The sequence below is a fragment of the Prionailurus bengalensis genome, chromosome E1, assembly GCF_016509475.1.
Source record: "Prionailurus bengalensis isolate Pbe53 chromosome E1, Fcat_Pben_1.1_paternal_pri, whole genome shotgun sequence".
Classification (NCBI taxonomy): domain Eukaryota; kingdom Metazoa; phylum Chordata; class Mammalia; order Carnivora; family Felidae; genus Prionailurus; species Prionailurus bengalensis.
In genome coordinates, this window is record NC_057347.1 from 1,077,012 (window position 1) to 1,085,134 (window position 8,123).

Here is an 8,123-nt window from a genome sequence, read left to right on the forward strand (position 1 = left end):
GCGAGATCTTGACCTGAGCCGAAGTCGGACGCTTAACCGACTGAGCCACCCAGGTGCCCCAATTTCATCCGATTTTAAACCGATGTGCGAGGGCCACAGAATTGCCCAATTCCGCCCACACGTACCGAGAACACGCAACTCGTTTCCTTCCTTACGACGGATCTAACCTTCCTCGCTGCCCTGTGTCTCTCCTGCTAAGGGAAGGGAGGAGCAGGGGGAAACGGACAGACGTGAAACTCTGCAATCGATACCGTCTGGGTCCCTGACGGTTTGGTGCTCCCTGCTTTCCAGAACAATCTTCCATCCGAGATTAACTCCGTCCGCCCCTGCTTCTGTCTGAGGAGCTGTCTGAGGGGTTGCGTGACCGTTGGCTGAGCGAAGGGGGCGTTGGGCCTAACAGGGTCCTGTGGGTCGTTGCCCCCTGGCCTTTGGGGAGCCACGCTGGCACCTCCCTGCAGTCCGGGGTCCCCCTGGATGCTCCCAGTGGGTCTGCACTTTGGTCACATCGCTCGCATGTCCTCTCCAGCTGCAGAACTTCCCATTCGATGCGCGGCACAAGCAGACTGGGCACCGGGGACCCCGGGTGGGGGGGGACTCCTGGGCCGGGCTCAGCCTCCGCCAGGGCGTCCCGTTCCCGTTCCGTGGCGGCCTGCCTCCCAGCCAGAGGCCAGGCTGCTCCTTCAGAATGGCAGCCCCTGGAGCACCTGGGTGGCTCAGTCGGTTAAGCGTCCGACTTCAGCTCAAGTCATGATCTCGCGGTTCGTGGGTTCAAGCCCCGCGTCAGGCTCTGTGCTGACGGCTTGGAACCTGGAGCCCGCTTCGGGTTCTGTGTCCCCCCCCTTGTCCGACTCCCCCCCCCCCGGTCATGCTCTGTCTCTCTCTCGCTCTCAAAAATAAATATACATAAAAAATTTTTTAAAAACCTGCAGCCCCTGACTGTGCCCAGGGAAGCATGGATTTCTCCACGTGCCTTGGCAACAACGTTACCATTGTTTTCAGCTCCCCCCAAAAGGGACACGCGCCCACGTGTTTTTATATGAGCAACGAGGTTTTGAGTCATGATTTCTAAACAGGCCGAGCACCGTCCGCAAAGCCCCTGCCAGCGGGTACCGCGAGCTTCCTTCCCACGCACCTGTCGCCAGCGCCCCCGCCCCCGAGGCCTGCAGAGCACTCCGTCCGTCTGTCCGTCCCTCCTTACGCCTTCATCAGCAGGTTTCTGCAACTGGAAATTAGCTTTGCTTCTCAAGCCCAAACAGCGTAAAGCCCGAGCCTCTCAGAAAAGACGAGGAGGAGGCTGCTGCTGTCCCCCAGACGCTCTTGGACAAGCCTCAAAACTCAGCCCCCCAAGATCGCCCTCCTTTCCGCCCCACGCGTGACACTATCAGAGGGGCGATCCTCCTCCCGTCCTCAGAAGCCGTCACGCCGAGCCATGAGGACACAGGGTGAGGATCGCCCCGGAGGACCCGGGCCCCGTTCCCTCCCACCTCGGAGTCTAGGATGCCCTCGCCCCGGGTCAACAAAGGCAGTGCTGTTTGCTCCGGGGCGGGAGCAGCCTGGGAAGTTAATCCAGCAGCTGGGACCTTAAAAGTATCATTTTCTCTCGTATCGGATGCTCTTTCAGCCGAAAGTAATCCATCTCTCCTCGAAGTGACAGGTGGCCAGAGCAGTCTCTTTCAGCAAGCCCACACAGGGCACAGGGAGCCCCCCGCACAGAAGGAAGGAATTAGTCAAATGCAACAGTTGGGACCTAATTCCTCAGCAGCCAGACGGGAATCAGAAAGGGAGGCTCAGGATTTTTGAACACTCTCTTTCACGGCTTCCGGAAAACGTTATCGCCGGTCACGTCTATTGCTTTCGCTTGCGGGTGACAGAAAGCCCAGAATAAACTCGCGAAGACGAAAGACAGAAAAGTCACCGCCACAGAACTGAAGAACGTGAGCGTCAGGCATGGGCTGATCCAGGGGTCAAACGACATCACCACGGACAGGGACCTCTCTCGCTGTCTGGGTTCCGCCCCCTCTGTCTTGACGCCTTTCTTGCTTGGCTTCTTCCCTCGTGGCTGCAACATGAGCACCGGAAGCTTCCGGGCCTGTGTCTAGGTTTGAGTCCAGTGGACGGGGGGACGGGGGGCATCTCTGTCCTACATCACAGCAGAGCTGTGATGGCTTCTCCAACCGGACTCGCTTCGTCGGGAGACGGCCGCGAGCCAACCTTCCACTCCTGGAGAAGGCAGCGTGGCGGCTGGCTCAAGCCCGGGCCGTACGCCCCCACCCGGTACGTGGAAGGGACCAACAGAGGGACGGTTCACAAATGCACCCAGAGCTGTTGCCCGGGACCCAGGAAGCAGCAGGTGCAGGAGAGGAAACAGCCTCCGTCCTTTCTGGGCAGCGCTGTTTAATGAGCTCGGGCTGGGTGCACGGCTGTCCACGTGCCACATCGCCTTTACCCTGTCACCACCACCGCCCTATCGTACAGATCCCCAAACTGAGCGCGGGCACAGCCCCAAATCCTGGCCCACGCCGCACAGCTCGCGTGTGGCGAAGGCAGGATTCGAAGCCGGGGCTCCAAGCCCGGGTCTCTCAGGGCTCCTGGAGACCCACCGCGGACACCCTCAGACGCCCCCCGTGGGACCCGCCGTGCCCACCGCATACTCCAGCCATCACCGTTACGCGGCAATGCATTTTTTACTTTCGGTTAATGAGTTTCGTCTGGGTTTCCCGTCACTCGAAATGGAACGTGACCTATCGGATTCGGCAGTGGCTGCACCGAATCGCCGGGAACGGAGCCCCCTCCTCCCCCCCCCGCAAAGAGCGAGCAGTCTTTCCTGGTATCGCCACCCCTCCAGCTCTGGACACTTCAGCAGGGTCAAACTCATCTTAAGAAGTAAGCATTTATTTTCCAAGGAAACCAGGCCCACCCCATCCCCGGGGCCTTCCCGCCGGTCACAGCACAGACTTTCCCCTCGCCTTCCTTCCTGTGTGGAGCCAGGAAGCTTCTTATCTTATCTGAACCAGATGTGGCCCCTGCAGGAGCCGTTTTCGGACAGAAGTTTTCGAGGAACCCCCGACCTGGGGCCCCCGCGTATCCAGGAGCTTCAAAGCACACCCAGGTGGCCGCGGGGAGCCAGAGAGATCAATACGGGAGCAAAGAGATAAGCTTGCAGGTGAGTTGGGGGGGACAGGGGGGACAGGTGACAGCCAGCATGGTTGACAAAGCCAAGCAGAGACACTGGAATTCAGCGGTTCTGGCTGTGGCTGAACGAGCAGGAGAACCCGCCCCCACACGGCCAAGCTTCTGGACGTTCGGCCGCCGAGGTCACAGGGGACCCAGGCTCTCAGCACAGAGCCCGACGTGGGGCTGGAACTCACGGACCATGAGATCATGATCTGGGCGGAAGTCGGACGCTTAACTGACTGAGCCACCCAGGTGCCCTCATTGCTTCCTCTTTAATACAGATGCCCGGATCCCCCATTCATCTCTGGCAACATAGTTTAAACACCTTGCAACTGGGACCCATCGGAGGAAATACATTGTATCCACATCTGGAGGGGCGGAAACAGCACGTAACTGCCGCTGCCTGGAAGGTTTTGTTTTGTGTTAACGCTGGTCGTCATCTGCTCAGAGCTCACGCAGGTGGGAAAACGCTTGTTTGGGATATTAATTTGTAAACGCTCTTTTCTGTTTCTTGCCCTTTCCACTTCAAGTCCATCACCCGGTTTTCTGCAGCTCCTTGCCTCGGGGATTTTTTGAAGGGATTTTTTTGAAGGGCAGAATGCAGACGTTACAGGATATTCCAGACTTTGTTAGAAACCTAAACTGTTTGATGAGGTTAGGCTTGATGTCCCCAGGGGGACAGGAAGAAAGGGCCTCAGAGGGTGACAGGAGGTTAGAAGCCGATTTCTGCAGGGCTGGAAATAGGGGAAGAGTCATAGGTCCGGGAGCCGCACCCCATTTGCTGACCGTGTCCCGGGAAGGGGGCAGGACCCCAGGGTGGGGGCGGCTGCAGGGCATCTCTGCAGGCTGAACCCTACAGGCTCCCAGCTGAGGCAGAGAACAGAAAGCCTGTGGACCCCTTCCACCCTCGAAACAGTCAAGGAGCTGGGGGTGGGGGTGAGGGTGAGGTGCCGTCAACAAGGAGGCCGCTTCCCCGCCATCTTGGTGGCGAGCACCTCTGGTGGGACTTAAGTCATTTTGGAACAGAACTAAAGGGCGCCCCTGGGTGGCTGGGTCCAGTGCAGTGGCCACATCCAGTATTTTTAAAGTCTAGAATCTTCCTCGGGTTCTGTCTTGGCCCTTCTGCCTCGTCCTCTGCCCCCTGTGAGCCCTCCAGTGCAGGTAACTGCCACCCCTACGTCTTACATACGGTAACGAGGAGAGAACGTTGTCCTAAGAGAAAACAAAGCAATTCAGGTAATTTCAGCCCTCATCACGTGGCACAGCCCACACCGTACGTGTCTCCCTCAGCCACTAAAACCTACAGGCAGCACGGGTGGAAAGCGGGGCCACTTTATGAAAGAGGGTCCTTGGCGGGCACCCCTTCCTTGCCGGACACGGGACATCGGCACAGAACACCTTCCACGTCCTGTGAGACGCTGTGGCCTGGCACTGGTGGGTTTTGGAAGGCATTATTTACCGCGCTCCTTGTTCCCAGACGGCATGAGGAGACACTTCTACCACGTCTCCACGTGTTGTCTGAAGACAGGCGTGATCGCTGGGTGACCTCTCCCCGCGTGTCTGTAGAGTAACCGGTTCTGGAAGATACAGTCTCTCTCCGGGGCAGAGGGCAGATTCGATCGCTGTCCAGGGTAGTCACGAGACCTGCCCTCCGCGGTAGAGGTCGGCAGGTGTGCTTGTCGTGAAAGTTGGTCGTGAGTGTCCTAAGCTCGGATTCCTCGGCTGTGACACGAGCCCGCTGCACGTGCAGCACCCACCCGGGCCCCTCGCGTCTTCCCACGAGTGCCGCCTACTGGTTGTAACACAGTCTCTTGTCTCTGATCCGGGACTCTCGTGTCTTCTCCGGCATCCACGAAACTGTAGCAAACCAAACTGCCGGCTTGCACACAAGGCAAAACCTCAGGCCTTCCAGGTTCTTGGCAACCGGATGCTTAATGTCAGCGGCCATTGCTGGGAAGTGAGGCTCAGCCGTGACCTGCAGGGCTGGGCCCGTTCTTGGCCTCTGCCCTGGGGTTCGCAGATCCCTCACCCAACACCTATTAAAGCAACTCTTTCAATACCGCTTCCCCTTGTGGGCTGCTGTCGGGAACACCTGACTCCGTGGCTAACTGAGCTGAAAATCCCCGGACCGCTCAGGCTGCATGGACCCCGGGGCCCCGATCCGACAGGCAGCGTCCACCAAGTAGAGGCCACTGTTTCTTACAAGAAGCCTAATCTCTCGCCAACGCTCCAAAACGTAGAGATGTTTCCGATTGGGGCTTGTCCTATGCAGCCTGATTTTCCAGACATTTCAAGCATCACGGGCTTTATCAGCCTTGAAGGCACTGGCCCGAGGTCACATGGCCCATAGACGGCAGAGGTGGGTCTGAACTGTCCGTGCTGATGGTGAGCAATTTCCTCTCGTGGCCGCGCCCTCAGCATGCAGGATGTCTCGGTCTGTGCCAGGGGTGTGTTTTCTGTGCGCGGCTCCTGGGACCGAGCATGTCTGCACACGCCCCCCGCCCCCAGGGGCATCATCAGCCGCTTCTTCATTAGTGGGGTACTAAGCATCTAGGGGTCACTGATGGTCCTGAGCGGTTTCACAGCAGATAAAGTACTAACCTCCTCCCAGCAGGAGCTCCCCCTGCCCTGGGGCCTCCACCCCTGCCCCCCCTCCCCGCACCGTGAGGCCGTGTCCATCCCACCAATTTCTCCCCCTTCCACGGAGACGCGCAGAAGAAACACCAGGTCTGTCTCTCACCTCTGCCTTTTGCCTTCCTGGCCCGAGGCAGCTGTGCACTGTGAGGGCGAATCCTCCTGCTGATAAATCTCTACGTGTGAAACCGGCCCCCACTTTGGGCTGAGCCGTGACCCTGGCCCCGGGGTGAAACTCAGCACTGTGCCCGGCTGGCGTGGATCTGGGGTGACGGTATTTTCCACCTTCTCACCACGGCCCCCTAAGGTCAGCCGGCAGGCAGACGGACAGAAGGGGCGCTGGGAGGCACAAGGTGAGCCCCAGAGCCCGCAGGTCTCGCCTGCAGGCCGCTCTGGCCCCGTGGGCCCCGGGCCTCAGTGTCTCAGTGTCTGTGCCAGGGCCTGGACCCAGCAGCAGGGGAGCGAGCCCCAGGCGACCCAGGCATGGTCCCTGCCACCCCGGGTGGGGCAGGACCCTCCCAATCACATGAGGACAAAGCTAACGGAATGTTCTCAGAGCTTCTGACTGCCTCAACCCACTCAGGTCTTACCTGGGCAGACCCAGGGGGTTGACCTCGAGGCCCTGCCTGCCCCTTTGGGGTTCTTTTAAAAAAAGTTCTTTTAACGTTTATTTATTTTTGAGGGACAGAGAGAGAGAGAGAGCACAAGCAGGGGAGGGGCAGCGAGAGAGGGAGGGAGACACAGAATCCGAAGCAGGCTCCAGGCTCCGAGCTGTCGGCATAGAGCCCGACGTGGGGCTCGAACCCACAAACCGGGAGATCATGACCTGAGCCGAAGTCAGACGCTCAACCGACTGAGCCACTCAGGTGCCCCCAAAAGTACCCATCTTAAAGTTTACGAATCCACGGCTTCCGCACACATACAGTGTTGCTCAAACGTCACCTCTACCTAAAAACAGTCCCATCATCACCTCAAGGCAGACCCTGGAGCCGGGAGCTGTCCATCCGCACCTCCCCACCCTTGGCCGCGGGCAAACACTGGTCTACTTTCTGACTCTACGGATTTATTTACATCTTCTGGATGCTTCACGTAAATGGGATCACAGAATACGGGCCACCGAACGTGACACGTTCCGAGGCCCATCCAGGCTGCAGCGCGGGACAAACGCTCGAACGCCGGGTTCTGAGCGCCCTGCTCGCAGGTGGGGACAGCCCGTGTGTCCATCGGTGGTGAGGACACGGACGGTGGTGTGCATGTGCCATGGGCAGGAGGCACTTCCCGGAGGCGGGGGGGGGGAGGGGCACTGCTTTCCAGAGCTGGGGGAGCTCGTGTTGGGTGGGGACCGAGTTTCAGTTTGGGAAGATAGGAAAGTTCTGCAGGCGGCCGGTGGCGGCTGTCCTTAATGCCACAGAGCCGTGCGTTCGCTAAGGGTTCCAACTGGCGAGTTCCGTGACGCATCCGCCACAATGAGCAGAGGGGAGCATCGGATACAGGCCTCCCGGTGAACCTTGGAAACATTATGTCTGCTTCCTCCCTTCCCCAGCTGGCGTTTGTTTCCTGTTTTGTGGTTACAAAAAGCAAGCTTTTAACGCAACTTCCTTCAAAACAACTTCAGGAAATACTCGTAGGAGCATTTGATGCGTTCACTGTAGAAGCTGCTTGGAGAGCGACGTGCATACTGGAGTTCTTCGGATCCAGGCTGAACCAACCCTTGCAGAGCTTCTGTTCCGCGTGGGTTGAGTGCTTCTCCCGAGGATTCGCGCAGGGGCGGGGGCACCGTCCTCGTGTACCAGGCGGGGCACATGAATCCGTAGAGCCTATGGAGTTCTGGTTCTGCGAGGGGACAGAGGTCCTGGAGACGGATGGGGGCTTGTCCTTAATGCCACCGAGCTGTGCCCGTGAAAACGGTCACGGTGGTCAATTCGGGTTGACCACCCCAATTGGTTGTTGTGCTACACCTATAAAAAAGGAGGGGCCCTCGCGAAGCCTCAGGGGAAGAGTCCCGGTGGCCAGGCGGGAGTCCAGGTGCCGGGCTCTGGGCAGGCCCCTTCCGTTCATTCACCGGTTCTTTCCGCCTCTAAAAACAAACACACACCTTCTGCTTCTCCGATTCGGAGCGCGAGTCCGCGGACTCAGACGCCAAGAGCCGCTCTCACGGGGAAGCACGCTCCCGGCCACGCCGGATCCCGAGGCCCAGCTCCTAATTCGGGGGGACACGGCGGTGCCGGGAGCTGTCCTCGGTGCTCCCCGCCTGCGGAGACAGTGACGGTTTATGACGCTGAGCTCCCCGGGAGGTCGGCCGGGTCAAAGAGGGA

At 59.1% G+C, this 8,123-nt stretch overlaps 1 long non-coding RNA gene across 1 annotated transcript; it reads left to right on the forward strand.

Annotated features, from left to right (window-relative positions):
- Nucleotides 1-1,133: 1,133 nt before the first annotated feature.
- On the forward strand, nt 1,134-5,231 carry LOC122484793. The gene is made up of 2 exons (XR_006297711.1): nt 1,134-3,163; nt 3,456-5,231. It is a non-coding gene; the product is annotated as an uncharacterized LOC122484793 (long non-coding RNA).
- The last annotated feature ends 2,892 nt before the right edge of the window (nt 5,232-8,123 follow it).